The sequence below is a fragment of the Hakea prostrata genome, unplaced genomic scaffold (genome assembly GCF_041222555.1).
Source record: "Hakea prostrata isolate BN-2017 unplaced genomic scaffold, UWA_Hpros_2 contig_84, whole genome shotgun sequence".
Lineage (NCBI taxonomy): Eukaryota > Viridiplantae > Streptophyta > Magnoliopsida > Proteales > Proteaceae > Hakea > Hakea prostrata.
The window spans coordinates 39,670-62,543 of record NW_028291203.1 but is presented as its reverse complement, the minus strand read 5'-3'; the positions used below and the strand labels follow the sequence as shown (position 1 = coordinate 62,543).

Sequence of the window (22,874 nt, the reverse complement as noted above, 5' to 3'; positions counted from 1 at the left end):
TCATCGCAGAGGAAGAAGAAGCAGCGGTGTTCATCGCAACGATTGCGGAGCTTGAAGGCTGATCTCAAGTTACAAGAAATCGACAAGAAGAAGAAGAAGAAGAAGAAGAGGAAGAAGAGGAAGAAGAAGAAGAAGAAGAAGAAGAAGAGAAGAAGAAGAAGAAGAAGCGAAGAGAAGAAGAAGAAGCATCGGAGAAGAGAAGAAGCAGAAGCAGTTAGAAGAGCAAGAAGAAGAAGAAGCAGAGAGAAGAAGAAGAAGCAGGAGAAGAAGAAGAAGCAGCTCCATCCCATCGCGATTTAGAGAAATCGATTTCAGATTCTCGTATTGTCTCGCCTCCTCTCGTCTCTCGCGATTCTTCTTTCAAAAAGGTAATAACCAACTCATAAAACCCTTACCATGGAAATTCCCGATGATGTGGTCGAAACCCCGATTTGGTCGTTAAAGTTAAAGATGAAAAATGCCCGGAATAACTTGATGTGGTCGAAACCCCGATTTGGTCGTTGCTTAAAGATGAAAAATGCTCTGTAATAACTTGATTTGGTCGGTTTTCTTTAGTATTTGTTGTTTTACCTTTTTGTGGGGTTGTGGAGGGGTTTAATGTTGTTGTTCTTTTAGCATTCAAATGTAAGTATAGATCAATGCAAGGTAACTCGTAAGTTTGTAAGTCAAATAATGACACTAATGTGTGGAATGGATATTGGAACTCCAAATATAGACAACAAATACTAGTCATAATACCAATGATTAGTAGTAGGTGCAGATAATTAGTAGACTCGTACAATGAAAAAGAAACATATAAAACCACCTGGAAATAAGGAAGCAATGCCTCTTCTCTCCCGAGGCATTTTTGACTCATCAAAATCCCGAGCCACATTTGGAGACTGGTCTGTTGATGATCCTTTACCCCCAAAGAAGTTGATGATCCTTTACCCCCAAAGAAGTTGATTAGAAAATCAAGTTGATCTTCATGAAGATGCACTAGCATAGGAAGGAATGCAATGGTTAACCCGGATCGAAAAACCAAAACATAGCCATGCTTCGTAAACTTATAATCGGTTCATCATCTCTTCGGACAACGAGGTTGGAATCTATATTGTACATCCAAAACCGTTGTCATGGTTTTCACTAGGTCATATGGTACTCTATTATTGTTGTAAATGGAATCAAAATCCAATTACACTAGCACCTTTCTCGTACCGCATAAAATTGATGCATTTGGGTAAACTTTTAGAGTGTCTTAATGGTTCTCATTTCAATTGGTAAATCCTGTAGAGAGAATGGTTAGTTTAAATTTTTCGAGCTGCTATTTTGAACGGTGACCTTGTATAATGAAGGGTCACCTGGTGTATCCGGGTTGTCATTTGTCTCCTTCTTCAAGTGGGTTTAATTGGTGCAATTTGTTTATCTATTTATTGTAAGTATTGTCTTCAACAAGTTTACCCCTGGGTCGACTTGTTTGATAGGTGTGGTTAGTGGCACATTTCCTTTCTAAAAGTATGTCAATAACACTTGTGCATGACTAGCATAACAGTCTTTTCCTTAGAGACAGCATCTATTGCAGCTTGATGAAGTTTTATGCCGCCAATTAGTTTGAGTTGGTATTATTGATGAAGTTTTATGCCGCCAATTAGTTTGGATTTGCATGTTGAATGTGATTAGCCACAAAGATCTATCATTTAGTTTTTTATTTTACGGTTTAGGGCTGCATGTTAAATTTGTGTTAAATTTGGTTGGACCCTTTTGTTTATTATTTTACAGCTTTAGGGCTGCATGTTAAATTTGTTATAGTTTACTTTAATTTGTGTTAAATGTTGATTATCCAATATGTTTTTTGATATGTGCAGCAATTAGAGTTGGAGTAGTATATGGGCCGTAAGATGGCAACGAATCGGAAAGCATGTGCCATCAAAGCGGAAGGCTATGGCAAAGGATAAGGGGAAATCAGTGGTAGAAGGTGATGAAGAAAGGGGCTGGTTCAATGATGATGATCCCCAATGCAATCCCAGAAGATTAAATAAGCAAGCTATAGCTGAAGGAAGGGAAGTGGACATTCCTTCTTTCGAGGCTGTAGGTTTAGCAGCCAGATTTAGAGAGATCGGTTGGGAAAAAATACTTCAGGTAAATACCAAGTGTTATGAGGACTTGGTGAAAGAGTTTTATAAGAATTTGATTGTCCAAGGAGTTGGGGAAGAGATTGGAGCCATAAGCAAAGTTAAAGGGGTGCAAATAAAGTTTGATATTTGTAAGTTAGCTGAGATTCTACAAATCTCAAATGAAGGTGCAAAAGTATTCTGGGAGCCTAAGAAGAAGTTCGATGACTTGATTAATGTGGATGTGACATATAGGGATATAATGCTGAATTATACGGGTGACACGAGGCATGTGAAGTTGAGGCAGCTGAAACCACTTCCGCACGCCATTGCATACATTGTGCAACACAATGTTGTACCTCGCAGTGGTCACCATGACACCTTAAATTCATTTGAAGCTTATGTCACCTATTGTGTGCATACAGGTAACAAGTTGAACCTACCGTACATCATTATGAAAATGATGCAGTACGCTAGATTGGCACCTAATCGGGCTCTCCCCTATGGCAAACTGACTGACACACATTTTTGAGCATTATCATATTCATCTGTCAGCGGTGGATTCTGAAGTGGGGAAGAAGAAGAAGAAGAAGAAGATGAAGAAGAAAGATGCAAAAATATCTGCCAGTAATTTTCGGTTTGGAATACTATTGGGAGATGTAGGAGCAGAGGGTGCAAATGTAGGAGCACCGGTTGGTGAGGGTGTTGATCAGCCGGATGGAGCTAGATTGTCAAGATTTGAGAGAGAATTTGCTATCCTCAGGGGTGATGTACGGTATATCCGTCGGCGCGTAGATCAAATTGCAAAAGACTTGCAGCTTCCGGATTTATCGGATCACTCAGATGGTTCTTCTGATTCTTTATATAGCTTGCTGAATCTTTAAATAGCTTGCTGAATGATTGAGTTCCTCAAATCATAAAAGGATAAGGTAATGTTATTTGCAAGGAACTTATTAGCAGCCTTCTGCTTATAAAGTTTAATTTAAATAACAATGTCCATTTGTATGATGTGATTAAGTAGATATGCCTTAGAGCTGAATATGTTTAGTTACTCTTAATTATTTGAAAGAAAATTGCAAATGTCCATCTGCCTAACTGAGAGTAGTTTGCAAACCCCAAAGAGAAAGTTAGATTTTACCATGAAGATACATCAAGTAGTTGTAGTGTCTGAGTCCTAGTCAAGGGTAGTTTATGTATTAGTCAAGGGTAGTTTAGCATAACCTGAAGCTTACCAGTTATTAACAGAAGTTATTATGCCTTTCTCGTTATTTGCAAAGATAGATCAATTTTTTGAATGCTTTGATGGAATGAGGAATTCTCAACCAAAGATTGGCCAACAGTGGTATATGGAACTTGACATGTTCTGTTTTGAGCGCAATAACTGCTGCATCCAGCCTTGCTTCTGGATCATTGCAAATTCCCACTGGTATGTTCTTGATCAACATTCTAATATCGGTATCCACACTGTCATCTTATGTCCTGAGGTCCCTGTGTTCTTAACATGTGACACTTGATTATTGTTCTGGGGTAACCCATGCGTATTTATTTCTTTATCTATTTTATTATCATATACATGTGCAGATCAGAAGCATGTCGAGACAAACCTAAAGGCAACTGTTAATGGGATTTCTCTTGTACTTTCCTTTCAAGATGAAGAGCAAAAGCATGAATGTGATGACAAAAGTTTACACTATGTAAATGCAAAATGTGGAGATGCAGTTCTCATATTGCAGGTAATTGTTGTGCTCACAAGAATTTATCTATCCTCTTTTCCTTATTAAATAATAGTTGCAGGTAATAATTGCAATTTTCTTAATTTCGGATGCTATACTTCCTGGGATCAGTTAATTGCAATTGACTTCTCAGACACCACCGGACAAAGGAAAAAATTCAAGATGGCAATCAAAAGGCGATTCGCTGCCGGGCTTCGCGTTCCATCCATTTGGAGTTTGGGAATATTTTTCTTTATTTCATTAATTCTTGTAAAGTTCCTATTGGCAATGACTCACTCATCCGTAAGCATGCTTTCTCTGCCCATAAGTTTTTCTCAGTAATTAGCAGGAGAGGTCGTTATCCTGGCGTTACTATGTCTTCGCAGGAGGGTCCTGTTACTGGTCCTTGGATGGCGAAGAAGGGTCAGTCCTTAGCTACTGCCCAGTGTTCAAAGAGTCGAAATAAGGTGATGGATTATGGTTCTGAATTTGCATCTGTAACCACTATGAAGGATGTGGAGAATACACATTCTCATACACGACAAGAGATGATTTTGAGCTCGCATTTTTCCCCGCATTTCCATCTTATTTCTGTTTCAATCCACCTTAACAATTCTCGGGATAAGGATATACATTGCCTTCTTAGTCGATTTTAGATGGTTTAACATTCATGGCTAGTGATAACAAAGTTGCTCCATGTGACAATCCAAGGAGAGAAGCGTAATAATTGTCGATCCTTGCTGAATGTGAATCTGTCGAAATACTGAATGATGTGGATAAGATAAGGTGGAGGATATAAAATCTTCCTTGCAGACGGAACTTCCAGGGTCCTGTTATAGTTTGAAGTTGAAAGTACGTAAGTTTGAGTTATTATCTCATTGCAAATATTGGAGGGATTAGTGATGCTAAATTTTGTTTGGTTGGGCCATGGCGAATGTGGACTTTGGGGTTCAATCACGGGAGGTCCATCTAAGGAGCTTCTGCTAATCTCTTGTAGCAACTCTACAATTGGCCGTGGTGATGGTGAAGGTGCCAATGTATTATCTCGCTGGTTCTCATGGCACTGCATCGCTGTGCACTGCGGGACCCCCAGAGTTTCCAATGTATTACGCCTATAACCATCGAAGCGGTACAATAGGTGCACCGGGTGGTCGCTTGGATTGGTTGAATTCAATAACCTAGTTTTTCAGCTTACCTTCCGATGACACAGAGCAAGAACTCAAACAAGGAATCAGCTGTGGATGATTCACCTTATGAAGTGACTTTTGCCTTTAACTTGGTGGATGCCGCTTTGAGTTACGAGCCCTACATAAAAAATTTGGTGACCGGTGAAGAGTCGGGACAACCGTATGTGGCATGTCCGTTGGCTGCTCGCTTCATTGAATATTTCTAATCAAACTACGTCAAATTCTATAGACAAGTGATTACAAAATAAGGGTGCAAGATCTAGGGCTTCTTCTTTGTGCATTATCTGGATCCAAGAATGCTAAAAGTACCTACAATGTGTGGAACATCTTCGCAAGATGGGTTATGTTAAAGTGGCTAGGGAGGCACTTGTAGAAGCAATGTTGAGAACAAACTGTAAGAATGGCCTCTTATGGGAAGTAGAATGTTCTGAATCTCATATTAAGTTGGAGACTTGCCATGATACAACATCTGGTCTTCTTCATTTGGTTGCTCAACTGCAGCACCTTTTTGCACCTGATGTGGATGAATCACTTGTGCATTTGCAGCCTAGGTGGAATGATGTTCAAGCAGGGCACTTGATAGGGATGATTTGATTTCCGAGACAATAATCTCTCGAAGGCGTCTCTGCCTCATCACCTCCCCGGAAACCATGCTTCAAGTCTAGACTCAAACCGTGGTTCCTGTGGTGGGTCCGATGGATGAGATATGTGAGGATGCATTTCATGTTGACAAGATCAGTTCAAGCACATGTAATACCCGTGGATCCCAATTCTGTTTTTCCCTTGATGGAGCGCTGGTTGGAGATGATTTACATATGTGTCATGCTGGAGCTTTTTCACATTGTTTATCTTTTAATGAATCAATGTCAGGACGAGGGGTGGGAATCCCTCATGCATCATCCCTACATGGTGAGGGTTTTCCAGAATTTAGAGAAGGCTATTACTTATCCGAATCATGCCCTCCATCAGAGTTATCTGCAACCAACCAGTCCTTGCCTCAGAATGCTGGATACAAATCAAGCAGTGTGGCCCAAGGTGGAAATGGAAGTAGTGGATGGTATCAGGATACCTCACTGATAATTTTAGATAACCATATTTCACATGTAGGTGACCATCCTGAAGAATTGCAGTTCTTAGAAAGTGAGGTTCCATCTACAACTTCGGGTGGAATCTCCAAGGCAAAGGGAAGACTACTTCTCAAGAATATTGGCATGAGGTGGCGAATGTATGATGGGACTGACTGGGATGACTCAGGGAGGAGTGCACTGCTTACCACAAGCACCATGAATACAAGTGGCAGAGATGCTACTGTTTGTTTAGAGCTTGAATTATGTAAGATGGATCTTCGGTATGATATGTTTCCTGATGGTGAAATATGCATGTCAAAACTTTCTCTTTCAGTTCAGGATTTTCATCTTCTTGATAGCAAGCAAGAGAGCACCCCGGAAGTTGGTATATCTCTATCACATTTTATGCTTGAAGTTTAATTTATTCTGACACTCTCATTTATATGATTCAGACATTTGAATAATGCTTATCCTTTTAATGTTGAAGGTTTTAGGAGATTATCATTCAAAGGATCACCCTAGAGAGTCCTCTGCCAAAGCTTTCAGGTTGGATTTGGAATCTGTCATACCAGATCCTTCTACTCCTGTTGAGGAGTACCGGTATGTTCAGATTTAGATTTTTCGTTTATTCTCTGCGCTCTCAACTTAGCTTTTAACCTCTTTGATGCCGGATATATTTAATTTAAAATTTCATCTCGTAAAGTGCAATTTTTGAGGCATTTACCAACGGTTCCGGGTTTTAAGTAATGATAAAAACATGAATATGGGGCTGCAACAGGACAGCTGGTCCGGCTTTTTAAAACCCAATCCAGCCCCAAATGCTCTTAGCTAAAAGCCCATTCCAGCCTCGGCCTTGACTCAAGGCCTAAAATTCTTGTCTTTGTTCCCGAACCCGCACGAGCCAAGCAAGCCCAAACCCGCCCCGATATTCTTTGATTAGGCCGTGCCGGGACAAAGTTGCCCCGTCCCTATCCCTAGCCTTGGTTCTACTCCTAGCCCTGCCAAATGTAACATAAAAAGTCAATTGTTTGACCGTAGAAGAAAACACAGACGTAAATTACATTAACCGTAAAACAAAATACCATTTTGGCCATGATCCCTTTCACAATCTGCTTGTGAGGTTTAATTTTTTTTGGGGTCCTTTTGATTTGTCCTTTTATAAAAACGGTATAATAAATACTTTGCATCATTGGAACCTTGGAGGCATCATCTCAATTACTAATATGGTTAAATACATTTTTCAATGCATTATGTCATATAAAAATCAATCTTGGGCGGCTCTTAACTTTGTAGGTTTTCTCTTGAAAGCCTCTACTTCAAATCTTTTGCTTAGATACTTAAATGTTCCTCATTGGGGTAGTTGGCATATGAAAGATAAACTGTTGTGCAATAATGGCTTGAATTGGTATTGGATTCTTGTTTACAGTAATGGCTATTTCGAATTGAAGTTGTTTTGTGTTTTGCATCATTAAAACACCCGAAGCATTTTAATTGGAATCTTGAACCTAGAAGGCCCTAGATTAAGAGTAGTGATTTATGACCTTCAACTTTTGGCCTTAATGTGCTAGTGTAATTGGATTTCAGATTCCATTTACAACAATAATAGAGTACCATATGACCTAGTGAAAACCATGACAATAGTTTTGGATGTACAATATAGATTCCAACCTCGTTGTCCAAGAGAGATGCTGCAATCGATTATAAGTTTCTCAAGCATGGCTATGTTTTGGTTTTTCGATCCAAAGTTAACCATCGCATTCCTTCCTATGCTAGTGCATCTTCATGAAGATCAACTTGATTTTCTAATCATCTTCTTTGGGGTTAAAGGATCATCAATAGACCAGTCTCCAAATGTGGCTCAGATTTTGATGAGTCAAAAATGCCTCCAGAGAAGACCACCATTTTCGCTGAAGGTGCTATCGTAGAAGAGGCATTGCTTCCTTATTTCCAGGTGGTTTTATATGTTTCTTTTTCATTGTACAGTCTACTAATTGTCCGCACCTACCGCTTGAGAATATTGAATCATTGGTATTATGACTAGTATTTGTTGTCTATATTTGGAGTTCCAATATCCATTCCTCACATTAGTGTCATTATTTGACTTACAAACTTACAGTTTAGGATTGTATTATCCCCATCTTCAAATATCCAAACGGTTATTGTGATTGTTGGCCTTTTTGCCCTTTTCTTGCTATTTCAATTGGTTGAGCTTATTCATCGCATTACTGCATTAAACTTGCCGCTTTTGGTCCCGTCATTCACAAAGTTTGTTTAATTCAGCGGTAAACCATGATATCTACTATTTGGGTGATAAGTAGGAGCATCACTTATTTTCTCCAATATATTTATTCAAGGATCAACATTATCAAATGTCGTATTTTTGAATGGAACCAACCCCTTTCAACCATGCCTTTCCTCCAACAATGACTTCATTATAGTTGTTACACATTGTCTTTTGTTTTCTTGCATTGATCAGAATCCTTGTTGCCATGCAATATTGTCATCATTCGTGGTCTCGGTATTAAGAAGTAGGAACTAAAAAGCAACCTAATTATCAAATATAGAAGAAATCATTATGTTCAATGCCATAGTGAAACAATTATGATACTTCCAATATGTCTAATTTATAAAATCCAATTTTTGCTAACACATGTTCGGCCACCAATAGGGGAATCGGCCCGGTGACTGTGTTCTTCTTTGATATTGTGGTGAGAATGTTCTTCCCGCTGTTGCGGCGTTTCTTTAATACGGACACATTCTCGTTTCTTCGATCGACTGGATTTTTCTATTCATTACGTGTACTAACAATTTAGTACTGGTTACCTTCTTTCTCTATGATAGGTGGTGAATCCGATGGTGACACACGTAGGAGAGAAAGTTGAACCTCCATGGAAAACCTTATGTGGTTCAATATTTGTCTTGTGGATATTTGATCAGCACTTGTGTTGCACTCGTGTCCGAGATACAACACCACGTTGAATCACCACCCCATGAAAGGCACCACAACTGATTCTTCTATGTGTGCAATTCGTTGTTACCCCTCTCAGTTGATCTAGGATCCATTTTAATATGTTCACTAAACCTTCTCACTGACTGGATTCTTTTCTTTTATATCCCCGTAGTTAATGTAAATAAATTCTCTTACATGGACTTAGATGAAACAACACATTCACATTAGTATTTGACTACATTGTCCGATCGGTTAATTTCTTTGTTAACAAGTGAATTGAATATCTTGCCGCACCGACAGGTTCATGCATTTTTGTTACAATGCAAATAAAGCATACATTCATATGTGAACGGCATTTTCGCCTATTGAAAGTGTTATTTGTTCTTTTTCGTAACAGGGAATTTGATACTTATTGATCTCCGGATGAAATGGGAACCAACCCCATTGGTGTATGTGTTCTCATGAAGAGAGTACTTGGTTCCCTTTTAAAGTTCGTCAACGTATTTTCTCTCTGTGTTGACAAACGAAGCGGGTTGGTTCCCTTTTAAATGTTGAATCGGCCCATTTGCTTTCTGTGTTCACAGACGAAACGGGCTGGTTCCCTTTAAAACGGAATCGGCCCATTTGGTCTCTCTGTTCACAGACGAAACGGGCTGGTTCCTTTTAAAAGGAATTGGCCCATTTGCCCTTTGCTCGTGTTCACATACTAAACGGGCTGGTTCCCTTTAAAAGGGAATCGGCCCATTTGGTCTCTGTGTTCACAGACGAAACGGGCTGGTTCCCTTTAAAAGGGAACTGGCCCGTTTCGCCTCTGTGTTCACATACGAAACGGGCTGGTTCCCCTTAAAAGGGAATCGACCCATTTGCTCTCTGTGTTCCCACACGAAACGGGCTGGTTCCCTTTAAAAGGGAATCGGCCCATTTGCTCTCCGTGTTCATCACGACTAGGGCTGGTTCCCTTTAAAAGGGAATCGCCCATTTGCTCTCTCGTGTTCATCGACGAACGGGCTGGTTCCCTTTAAAAGGGAATCGGCCCATTTGCTCTCCGTGTTCACGGGAATCGAAACGGGCTGGTTCCCTTTAAAAGGGAATCGGCCCATTTGCTCTCTCGGTGTTCATCGACGAACGGGCTGGTTCCCTTTAAAAGGGAATCGGCCCATTTGCTCTCGTGTTCACGGACGAGGGCGGCGGTTCCCTTTAAAGGGGGAATCGGCCCATTTGCTCTCTGTGTTCACATACGAAACGGGCTGGTTCCCCTTAAAAGGGAATCGCCCATTTGCTCTCTCGTGTTCATCGACGAACGGGCTGGTTCCCTTTAAAAGGAATCGGCCCATTTGCGCTCTGTGTTCATCGATACGTAAGGGCTGGTTCCCTTTAAAAGGGAATCGGCCCATTTGCTCTCTCGTGTTCACATACGAACGGGCTGGTTCCCTTTAAAAGGGAATCGCCCATTTGCTCTCTGTGTTCCCATACGAACGGGCGGTTCCCTTTAGGATTTGGTGCTGTTCACTAACGGCTGGTTCCCCTTTAAGGGAATCGCCCATTTGCTCTCTCGTGTTCCCAGACGAACGGGCTGGTTCCCTTTAAAAGGGAATCGCCCCATTTGCTCTCTGTGTTCACATACGAACGGGCTGGTTCCCCTTTAAAGGGAATCGCCCATTTGCTCTCTCGTGTTCCCAGACGAACGGGCTGGTTCCCTTTAAAAGGGAATCGCCCCATTTGCTCTCGTGTTCATGTTATGAAACGGGCTGGTTCCCTTTAAAGGGAATCGCCCATTTGCTCTCGTGTTCACCGACGAAACGGGCTGGTTCCCTTTAAAAGGGAACTGCCCCATTTGCTGTCTGTGTTCACATACGAAACGGGCTGGTTCCCTTTAAAAGGGAATCGCCCCATTTGCTCTCCGTGTTCCCAACGAAACGGGCTGGTTCCCTTTAAAAGGAATCGGCCCATTTGCCCCGGGCACGCGCCTCTCGTGTTCACATACGAAACGGGCTGGTTCCCCTTAAAAGGGAATCGGCCCATTTGCTCTCTCGTGTTCCCGCACGTAAAAACGGGTTCCCGCCGCTTAAAAGATAATCATTCCCTTTGGTATGTGTTCACATAACAAAACAAATGTGAATTGAGTTGGGTTCGTAGTGAAATTAATATGTTCCATCACACCCGTTATAGTCACCGAAATTATAAATTGAAGACTTACAAGAATGTTTAAAGCCACGATGTAACACTAATAAAAGGGAATCAATAATTTAAAAAATTTAAACCATATATGGGTTGAATTATGTGTTTCATCACCGCTTAACTCTCATATGGACAATATATATCAACGTATTATATAATTGATTCGGCACAATATCATACATTAGAGCTGAACTTGTTTTGACAACTACTTCCAACCCTACAAATACATTGTGATAAGTGTTTGACATAGATAGAGTACATTTTTTTGAAATAAAGTACTGAACTACCCATCCAGTTTATTATTGTCCTACCGTATATGTTACAAAGAGTGACATTGAACGTACGGGGTTAAATGTTTCTTGAATAAAGTACATAACAAGAAAGTAAGAATAGCCAAACACATAAGAACAAAATTACAAGATGTTCCAATGTAATTTTGTCCAACAATCTTTGATTTTGCCGCTCATGATTAAGGGTTCGCCTTGCAAAGATCCAAATTCATCGGATTGCGACGTCGGTCGTCAAATTTTGGTTCCATTCTCACCTCATGTCCTCGACTATTCACACTTTCGTAAGACGTTGAAGCTGTAGAATGTACATACGTTGCTGCTTCACTGCCACACATCTGATCTACCCAAATAAAAGAAAATGGATGCTTTACACCATTTGGGCACCTATAAAATCTCCGACCTGGATTTTTTTTTGTATGTGAAGTGAGGAGCAACATCCTCCCTTGCCCGCAATAGCATAATGGAGTTGGTTGCTCCATACTTGTAGATGACCCATCTTCACAATAGCATCCACCCATTTCGCTGTTTCGTATCACTGAACTGCAACAAAATGAAAATTTGAAAACACATTAGTTATTGAGTTTTATATAGACCTATACAAATGTTGCCCCTTTGCGAAGACAATGTATTATTATAAACGCAGACTTTCAAGTACACATATACGTAGATATTACGTAGTAAACCCAGTGTGAATTGTTACAGGATAGTAAGAAGCTGAAACCAAATGCAACGGGAGTTGGTTTACATTATTCAAAAAGCATACAGATTCACAACGGAAAGTAAGGGAAGATTGTTTGTACCAAAAGTGGATGTGATTGGCTCGATATTGGTAGACTCATAATCACAGTATCGGAGAAGTGAATTCCAAGTAATTGTTTGAGAGAAATTACACAACAACTTGAACCCAAGAACAACCATGACAGCATGAGTGAACCATGGTTTATAATTATTAGTAATTTTATTATTATTATTATTACTATAATAATTCATCCGTAACAAAAAAACAGTTTTTTTACAAATTTTAAACGTACCTGACTTTGGTTCATACTGATTAACTTTCTAATCAATTAAAAAGTAATGGGAATTAAAGAATGCTATGTACAACTATGCTGGTGGTACTTAATAAAACATGCTATTTTACAAAGAATTCCCATACACCAGCATTCCATTTACCCCAACAACACCCAAAATAATTTAGGTTAACATTCCGTAGAATTCTCGATAAACATGTGGATTGATAAGGTAAATCTTACCTGTTAACTGAACAAAATATTCTTAACAAGTGAGACACAGAAGAAGGAGGAAGTAAGAACTGCAAGGAAAGATGGAAGAGTCGAACTGAAACCGTGGAGACCGTTTATTCTTCTTCATAACCTTAACACCAGATACCTGGAACGCTTGCTCTAAAACGCTCCGACCCCTTCTTCATAACCTTAACACCTTTCTTCTTCTCCTTGTATATGGTAACCGGGAATATTTCTCTTAGCCTCCTCGCTGTCGCTTCTAGGGCTGAAATCTGCAACTTTGGTGAGAGAGAGGATACGATTGAACTTGATAATTCAAATGGAGAAGGAAACATTAAATGAGCTATTTATTTGTTGTAAATATGGGCTAGGCCCGGGCCCATATGAATACCGAATCAAATTGTTCATGTGTCCACATACCGTGACTCTATTGAGCCCAAATTTAGTCCAGCCTCGCTCTCTTTTACCCTCATCGATCGGCCGACGGTGATTCGATCAATTTGATTGGGTTTCACTAACCATGGTAAGCCACTATTACAATGATGTGAACAAAAAAATGGCGCCAAACCTGGGAGCCATTACTTGTCGCTTGTCACCTCGAAGCAAAATTGCAATTTTTGGTCTTGGTTTCTCGATAATGAAAATTTTCTTCTCTCGTCTCGTATAAACACATTAGTGATTTTCCATTTGCTCTCCGGAATCGATTGAAGCACCCGGTTTTGGTTATCTCGGGTAAACTTGTATTCGTTGAAGCAAAAAAGAAGTGAATGCAATGGGTGGTTATTCGGTGTCACTCGGATTTGGAAGAAAGTTTTACACAACAAAATCGTACATATTATCAGCCGCTCTCACGTTTCTCCCACAATATTATTCAAGTACCACTACAATCTTAACAGAACTCCATTTGAGCCTCTGCTTTGAAGCGTACACAAGACCGGAATAACTCGGTGGTGGCGTTTACCTCATTCAAATTGCAGTTGGTGAGTCCGATCATTTTGTTTCTGTTATTTGGTATAGAGAGTGGCTTCGTTTTGATATTTGAATAACAAACGCCACTATTTATGCTGCTCATATTTATATTTGTCTTTAATCCACATATTATGAAATGTGACCCATGAAACTTCAAATATCCATTGATTCGTTGGTCCACAACATGCCCAACTTTTTCACTTCGTCTATTCACATTAAATGATTTTCCTGGACAATAATATATGATGTGATTTCTGATACTCTACTATATATATATGGCTTGGTTTAAGGATTAAGAAGATTAATTTATTTTCGTAGATAATAGAAGTAGACCAAGTTGATGTTGCATGTATTAGTTTAAACATCAATTCGTTTAGTTAACATTGAACAAAATGATATGGTTTGTTATTTGATTGAATTTTATATATGTGTATCCTATTTTATTCATGTTGAATACACATATACGCTTGCACCTAGTTGTATTTCCGTCCAGATCTTATTCTGACCATTATTGGTATGTTATACTTCCCTGCAAATCTCGTCATGACCAACAATTTATATATATGTTCTGTGGGATTTGTTTGTATGACCATTTTGTACAGTGTTTTAATTCTTTGTATGACCGTAAATTGTATCAGTAGGATTGTTTATACATCTATTTGGATTTTGTGTTCAACATATCTGTACTGGTTATTCTACTTTTACTCATTCTACAACCCAATTTTGTCTACTACTATATCATGGTTAAATGGTTATATTGTAGCTGAGCTACCATTATAAAGGAAATTTCTCATATTAGATAATTTGATATTTATAATTCTCATGCATTTCCATATTTATTGTGCACATTACATATGAAAGCGAATGACTTCTATATTTTCCCGGTTTTGGGTCCATATGTACTGTGTAAGTCGTTGTTATTCAGTTTATTAAATGAATTTGTGATACGATTTTAAATTGCACCGTTGTCTCATCGACTTAATTACTTATCAGTTTTATGCATCGAGAAATTTGTGTTCCCGGAAGTTGTCATGTCATATTGTACCTTAAGGCTTCATCTTTGTTGTTTATGAATCTTAAATCTTCGGGCCATTCCTAACTTTTATTAATGTGTACTTGTGGTTTACTATGAAAGTTTCATCAAACAATGGATGACAATGTGACACCTCGATTAGGCATGGAATTTAAATCATTTGATGAAGCCTATGACTGTTATAATAAGTATGGGCGCATGAGTGGGTTCAGTGTTCGGAAGAGTTATTTACACAGGAGCACGACAGATAAGAGTGTCATCGTGCAACGCTGTTTCTTGTGTAGTAAAGAAGGATACCGAATAGAAAGAGAGGGGAAAGGGAAACAACATCGTCCTGAAACTAGAACAGGCTGTTTAGCAAGGATGATTGTAAAAAGAGATCATGAAGGACGATTAGTAGTTGACAAATTTGTGGATGAACACAACCATGTTCTTCATGTTGAAGAAGCTGCACATTTGATGCGATCCCAGCGTGCAATATCAAGTACCCAAGCCACGGAAATAGCAATGGCTGACAGAAGTGGAATGGGAACAAGAATGACATTTAATTTGATGGGTTTGCAAGCAGGGGGCAATGAAAATCTTGGCTTCACAAAGAAAGATTTGCAAAACTATTTGAATAACAAACGGCAGCGTGATTTGGCATATGGGGATGCCGGGAGCTTGATGCTATACTTAGACAATCAACGAAACTTAAACCCTGCATTTGTTTATTCCCGTACGGATGGACAAAGGAGGACAAATTGACTAATATATTTTGGGCTGATCCACAGATGCAATGTGATTATCAACTATTTGGTGATGTGGTTGTGTTTGATACTACGTTCTACACAAACAAAGAAAATAGACCATTGGGTGTGTTTGTGGGATTTAATCATCATAGGACTCGGTCGTATTTGGAGCCGCCTTGCTATATGATGAGACCACCGAGTCATTTGTATGGTTATTTCAACTTTTTTTGGAGTTAACGGTGATAAGAAGGCAATTACAATCTTCACCGATCGGGATGCCTGCAATGGCGAGGGCACTAACTGAGGTTGCACCTAATACACGCCATGCATTGTGCACTTGGCATCTATTGCAAAATGCAAAGAAACACCATGGATATTTGATGAGTGACAAGTCACAGTTCTTCAAAATTTTGAACAAATGCATATACCATTATACAGAAGTTGCTGAATTTGAATATGCATGGACCAATTTAAGAGAAAATCAAGGGGTTCTAAACACTAGTTGGCTAGATAGAACATATGAAATAAGGGAGAAATGGGCATGTTGTTACATGAAGAACTGCTTTCACACTAGGTGTGAGGAGCACACAGTTGGCTGAAAGTTTGAATGCTGATTTGAAACAATGTCTTGGCCGCAAACTTGATCTTCTAAGGTTTATGAGACATTTCCAGGATGTTGTGGACGCAAAACGTGCAAATGAATTGAAAAAGGAATTTGATGCACGTAACGAAGTTCTTGGGGGTGCACATTCGTTGAAACCTATGTTGAATCAAGCTTACCAGTTATATACTCCAACTATATTCAAAGAGTTTTTGAAGGAGTTTGAGTTGGTGGATAGTCACGCTATCAACAGCCGTAATGTCGCAAATATGTATGTTGAATATGTGATTTTGAAGGCAGATGCAACTGGTTCCTTTACAGGGAAAGCATACAGAGTATTGCGTAATACAGAGACCGAAAGCGTAACATGTAGTTGTAAGAAATTTGAGAATGTTGGGATCTGTTGTGCCCATATGTTAAGAGTTTTCCATTATCTCCAACTCATGTGCATTCCGATAAAATATTTTTTAATGAGATGGAGAAAATCAGCCCGAGATGTGCACATACTTGACGGGACACGAAGAGAAGGGGATGCAAGGTTTGAGGCTGATGGAGAAGTAAGTTGCGTACAGCGAACTAGGCTAATTACTCCGTCATTTTTGAAAGTCATTAACCAAGCTTGTGAAACAAGTTTTGGTTATAACATACTATGTAAGCATCTGAATGGGATTGTCAACGATCTAGAACATGTAGACGTTCCTTCACATACCCGACCAACCCTCCGAAGTAAATGGTGAAGCGTACAGAATTTTACACGTTAAAAACCAAAACAGCCTCGAAAAAGGGGATCCGGAAAAAGAATCAAGCCCCGGCATGAAAAAAGTAAAAAGAAGAGGACTCGTCAACCTAGTTGAAGGACAGGGCTCCATACAAGTATCATTGCCAGAGTCTGATTATTTGTCAATGTTTGACGGCTATAACACATGCTCAACTCAGGTAAATTTATTTTATTTTTCAGCCAAACATTGACATTGTTCATATAATTTTACTGATGTTGCACAATTACTCTTAACTATTTGTGTTGTTGGATTATACAAAGACTTACCTTCCTCCCAATATTCAGCTCAACTAGGTGTAAGTACCCGATAATTCTTCATCTAAGGTAATCCGCATTAAGTGATAATCTCTCCTTTCTATTGCTCATTTATGTAAATAATTTCAAACTTATTATTTGCTTCTATTTTGTCGTTGGATTATACAAAGACGTACCTTCCTCCCAAAATTCAGCTCAACTTGGTGTGAGTACCGATAATTCTTCATCTAAGGTAAATGTATTAAGTGATAATCTCTCGTTTCTATTGCTCATTTATGCAAATAATTTCAAACTTATTATTTGCTTCTATTTTGTCGTTGGATTATACAGCACGTACCTTCCTCCCAAAATTCAGTTCAACTTGGTGTAAGTACTGATAATTCTTCATATAAGGTAATTGCATTAACTGATGTTTTGTGTTTGTATTGCTCTTTTATCTTAATTTCAAACTTATTATTTGCTTCTATTTTGTCGTTGGATTATACAAAGACGTACCATCGTCCCAAAATTCAAGATCAGCGTTGGTGACATTTGAGGATGCGAAACGAGTGTCTCATTTTCGGACAATGAGGGACATACATGGGTTTATCATATTCAAACATTTTGTATTCCCCTTTATTTTGTATATGGATAGTGGTAGTACTTTGTATCAAACAATGACGGACATTATCTCGGATCATTCAACTATATTGGTTACAACACCACTTTTTTTTTAATATGCATAGTGGTAGTACTTTGTATCAAAGGATGAGGGACAATATCTCAGATCATTCAACTAGGTTGGGGCTGGTTCACAATTTTTTTTGTATATGCATAGTGGTAGTACTTTGTATCAAAGGATGAGGGACAATATCTCGTATCATTCAACTAGGTTGGGGCTGGTTCACAATTTTTTTTTGTATATGCATAGTGGTAGTACTTTGTATCAAAGGATGAGGGACAATATCTCGGATCATTCAACTATGTTGGGGCTGGTTCACAATTTTTTTTTGTATATGCATAGTGGTAGTACTTTGTATATAAGGATGAGGGACAAGATTCTCGTATCATTCAAACACACACCCGTTAAAGCATTCCGATGATCTTTCAGCCTGAATTTTGGTTACATCTTATCCAAATTTAGCAATGTCAAGAAAATAAATTTGATATCCAACAAGCTAAAGGAAGCACTCATATTGATTTTAACATTCTTGATCCATAAAAGATAAGTAGAGTGGGAGGAGACATCATGTCATATTGTACCATGTCTCTTCATTGAATAAAGGGGTTGGTTCCCTTTATAATGGAATCAGCTCATTTGGTCTCTCGTGTTCACAGATGAAATGGCTGGTTCCCTTTAAAAGGGAACCGGCCCGCTTCGCCTCCGAGTTCATCGGGACATAGGTCTGGTTCCCTTTAAAAGGGAACTGCCCATTTGCTCTCTCGTGTTCTTCATTTTAAAAGGGGCTGGTTCCCTTTAAAAGGGATCCGGCCCGCTTCGCCTCCGTGTTCATCATGACAGGTCTGGTCCCTTTAAAAGGAACTGCCCATTTGCTCTCCGTGTTCATCATTTTAAAAGGGGCTGGTTCCCTTTAAAAGGGAACTGCCCGCTTCGCCTCTCGTGTTCATCGGACATAAGGGGTCTGGTTCCCTTTAAAAGGGAACTGCCCATTTGCTCTCGTGTTCATCATTTTAAAAGGGGCTGGTTCCCTTTAAAAGGGAACGGCCCGTTTCGCCTCTCGTGTTCATCGGACATAGGGTCTGGTTCCCTTTAAAAGGGAACTGGCCCGTTTGCCTCTCGTGTTCATCATATTAAAGGGGCTGGTTCCCTTTAAAAGGGAACTGCCCGCTTCGCCTCCGTGTTCATCACATAGGGTCTGGTTCCCTTTAAAAGGGAACTGCCCGCTTCGCCTCTGTGTTCATCGGACTAAAGGGGCTGGTTCCCTTTAAAAGGGAATCGCCCGCTTCGCCTCGTGTTCATCATTACGTGTCTGGTTCCCTTTAAAAGGGAACGCCGCTTCGCCTCTCGTGTTCATCATATTACAGGTCCGGTTCCCTTTAAAAGGGAACTCGGCCCGTTTCGCCTCTCGTGTTCATCGGGACATAGGTCCGGTTCCCTTTAAAAGGGAACTGGCCCGCTTCGCCTCTCGTGTTCATCATATTACAGGTCTGGTTCCCTTTAAAAGGGAACGGCCCGTTTCGCCTCCGTGTTCATCGATGAAAGGGGCTGGTTCCCTTTAAAAGGGAACTGCCCATTTGCTCTCTCGTGTTCATCGATGAAAGGGGGTGGTTCCCTTTTAAAGTTCCTCAACGTATTTATAACTCTCAACACGTATGGAAAATGGAGTGATTATGTTTGAAGTCTTGTTTCAACCCCAGTGAGTTTTGATGGAAAGAGGGAGTATCTTATTGATTCCCTTTTCAACGGAAACAACCATATTAATTTAACGGATCACGTAGACCGGAGGGGTTAGTTCGCTTAAGAACGGAGCAATGTTAGTGTTAACTACACAAGAGGAAAAAATTCCATTTCCGCATTGACGCGTCTATCACTATAAGCAAAACATACAATTCTATGGAGAACACAATTTTATTGCAAATAAATTTGAAAAAATCGCACAATCTGCTTCCGAAATCGCACAAGGTAGTGAAAGTCTCATGTTAATGCACAGCTTCATCACCGCCAACCATACGAATTACCAAACACCACTTGAACTCCGTAACAAACCCCAACCTGCCTAAAATTACTTCATACATTCCGTATGGGGAGATAAACTCAATCAACCTATCTCATTACATTTAATCTTACCTTAACAGGAATTTTGGGTGTGTATATGGATGTAATCCATGAATTCCACACATAGTATATTCAAATATCAAAATATAAGAAATATCACACATAGTATACTCAAATATCAAAATATAAGGAATATAAAGAAACAGCAACTGGGAACCTTACTACAAATTCTTATCTGTGTATTAAATAAGCATTGTTCTAAGGATTGAAACAAAGAATCCCATTCAGCAAAACATCCAAATTACATTTAATCTGAATAGTCAACCTATTCAGGTTCAGATGCAGATCCTTCAGATTCAGCAGAAGGTGGTGAGGAGTCCGGAATATCTGGGATGCCCATCTTATGGGCGACTTGATCCACGCGCCGAAGAATCTTCCGCACATGTCTTGACATATTTGAAAATTTGTTCTCAACACGCTCAAAATCATCTCCAAATCATGTATGGATCAACAAAGAGGTTGTGCTCCTACACCCGGAGGCCGCACTCCTACATCCGCCATCTCAAGATGGAATTTTTTTCCATGGATTTTAACTTCATTGTTCTTCTTCTTATTCTTCCCACTTTCACAATCCTCCCCTCAAGATCAATCCCATAGGTAGTAAAGATTTGGGTAAGCAGCCGACCATATGGGAGAGCACGATTGTGGGCATCTTTTGCATACTTCATCATTCTGAGAATAATGTACGGCATGTTGAGCTGCCTCCCTGAATGAATGCAATGGGTGACATAGGCTTCAAAAGAACTCAGCCGTTCACGGTGACCTCTTCGTGGGATAATGTTGTGTTGCACTATGTAAGCAATTGCATGAGGAATTGGTTTCAGTCCTTCAACTTCACGCTGGTGTTACCCGTGTAGTGAACCATTATATCACTATAAGTCCGACCAACATCAATGAGGTGATCAAACTTCTTCCTAGGCTCCCAAAAATATTTTTGTCCTTCACTTGAGACTCCTAGCCTTTCACCCACTCTCTTGAATATTCAAGGCAATCTCCACCCCTTTAACATTGGACAGGGCATATAAGTTTCCCTCCTCCTCCTTGAATCTCAAATTGGAATAAAACACTTTAACCAACTGGTAATAACACTTAGGAGGTAACTTTAGGATGTTATCCCACCCAATCTGCTTAAACATATCTCGCTACACCTCCTCTCGAAAAGAAGGGATGTCTACATCCCTTCCTTCTTCTATACTTAGCTTATTAATCAGAATAAATGACGCTTTTGCTTCGTCATCCACCAAATATGAAGCCTCGCCTTGCTGTTGCTTTTGTTTCCCTTTTTTAGCCCCTTTGGCCTTCTGTTGTGTGGTTGCCTTAGGAGCCATTTCAAAGTGAGACTTATGGTGGTTTTGCCTGCATAGATGCAACAAAACGTATTAGGTAAACAACATTTTATTAACATGAAACTAAAGTATAACAAAACAAATACTAATTATACAGATGAGAGTCATGAGACAACATTAAAGAGAGAACACAAACAATCTAAGCATGAAAAACATTCAGTCTAGACATTAGTTATTCAAAATTCGATGCCAACCATTGGCCTGGATTGAAACCTAGCCCAAACAAGTCATATTATAGACAAACATTTCCACGCCCATGTGCCAAGCGTCCACCCACACTCAACACATCACAAACACAGGGAAATAACCCTCTAATGTTAACAACAAAAATGCTTCAAATGTACAAACCCTACCAAGTTAAAATAAAACCCATTAACACAAAAACGGGTTTGATCACAAAATTATCAAAGTGAAGTACTTTAAGTTCTAAACATTAACGAATGAAGTGATAAAATATCCACAGATTGCATAACAACATCAAGCATTTCAAGATCTTAGGCCGAGGCCCCACTTCTTCAAAGATTCCACATGATACTAAAGGTACATCACTATAATTTGTAGCTCATAAAACATTTATTCGCACTTATAATAATCTTAACCTAGGCCAAAGTACATCCACGGACATCATCACCTATCAAAAGCAAATAATAAAGGAAGTCCAAATCACAAAATCAGTATGACAACAAACAACCAAATTATTAAATGCCACAATATCATCAACATTGCTCGTCACCACCATTTTTATTGCTCCCCTCACTGGAAACCAACTTATGTTTGCCCAATAATGGATGTTATCATTGTTTCAAATTTTCTCGCTTTCAAAATTTATTCATAACCTCGCCATTGTAAATGACTCCATTGAGAATTACGACACTCCACTAAATAGTTGTATATCCAAAATAATAAAATGCATTGGTTTGAACAATGAATATGCTAAAGATAGGATCTTATACGAAGGTATGCATTAACAGATAAATCAATTATACTATAGCCATCCACATGAAAGGACTTCATCCAAATCAAAATTTCCGGAATATGAGTGCATGGGTGATGACCAAGGTCCCCGGGAATGAAAACCACATATATCTCAATATTGTCCTACGTGAAGTTGCATCATCAAAAGGTTCAGCCATTTCGCTGAAGGGCAAGATGGCAGGATAAACAGAAATTTCGAACCTTGTTAGTAGCACACATCAAAAGCCTACATCTTTTTCCCCTCTCTCTCTTGACCTCTTTAATTATGAGGTATGTCCTTGCTAGATGAGCTAATCCCTAGAAGATGAGACATTTACATCAAGACTTAAATAACTTAAATAACTGTAAAATTTTTCCAAATTGCAGAAATTGATGGAAAGATTTCCAACTACCTAATCACAATAAATAAGTCAAGGTTTTGCATCCAACAATCTCAACAGCTTCTTGCTTTGTGCAATACAACAGTTCAACTACACATTCAAAGAGGGCTGAGATAAAAGTATTCCCTATTAAACAACACACACTTTTTTTGATTCTATTCGAGAAATGCCAAATACAACCAACAAACAACAAAAGAATGGATACAGCCCACAAAGGGGTTTCTTCTTTTTCTGATAGAGTAACAAAGACAACCAACAAACAACAAAAGAATGGATACAGCCCACAAAGGGGTTTCTTCTTTTCCCGATAGA

At 39.3% G+C, this 22,874-nt stretch overlaps 1 pseudogene; it reads left to right on the top strand.

The window, feature by feature from the left end:
• Window positions 1-1,920: 1,920 nt before the first annotated feature.
• LOC148998955 (autophagy-related protein 2-like) lies at window positions 1,921-20,217 on the top strand (annotated as a pseudogene).
• The last annotated feature ends 2,657 nt before the right edge of the window (window positions 20,218-22,874 follow it).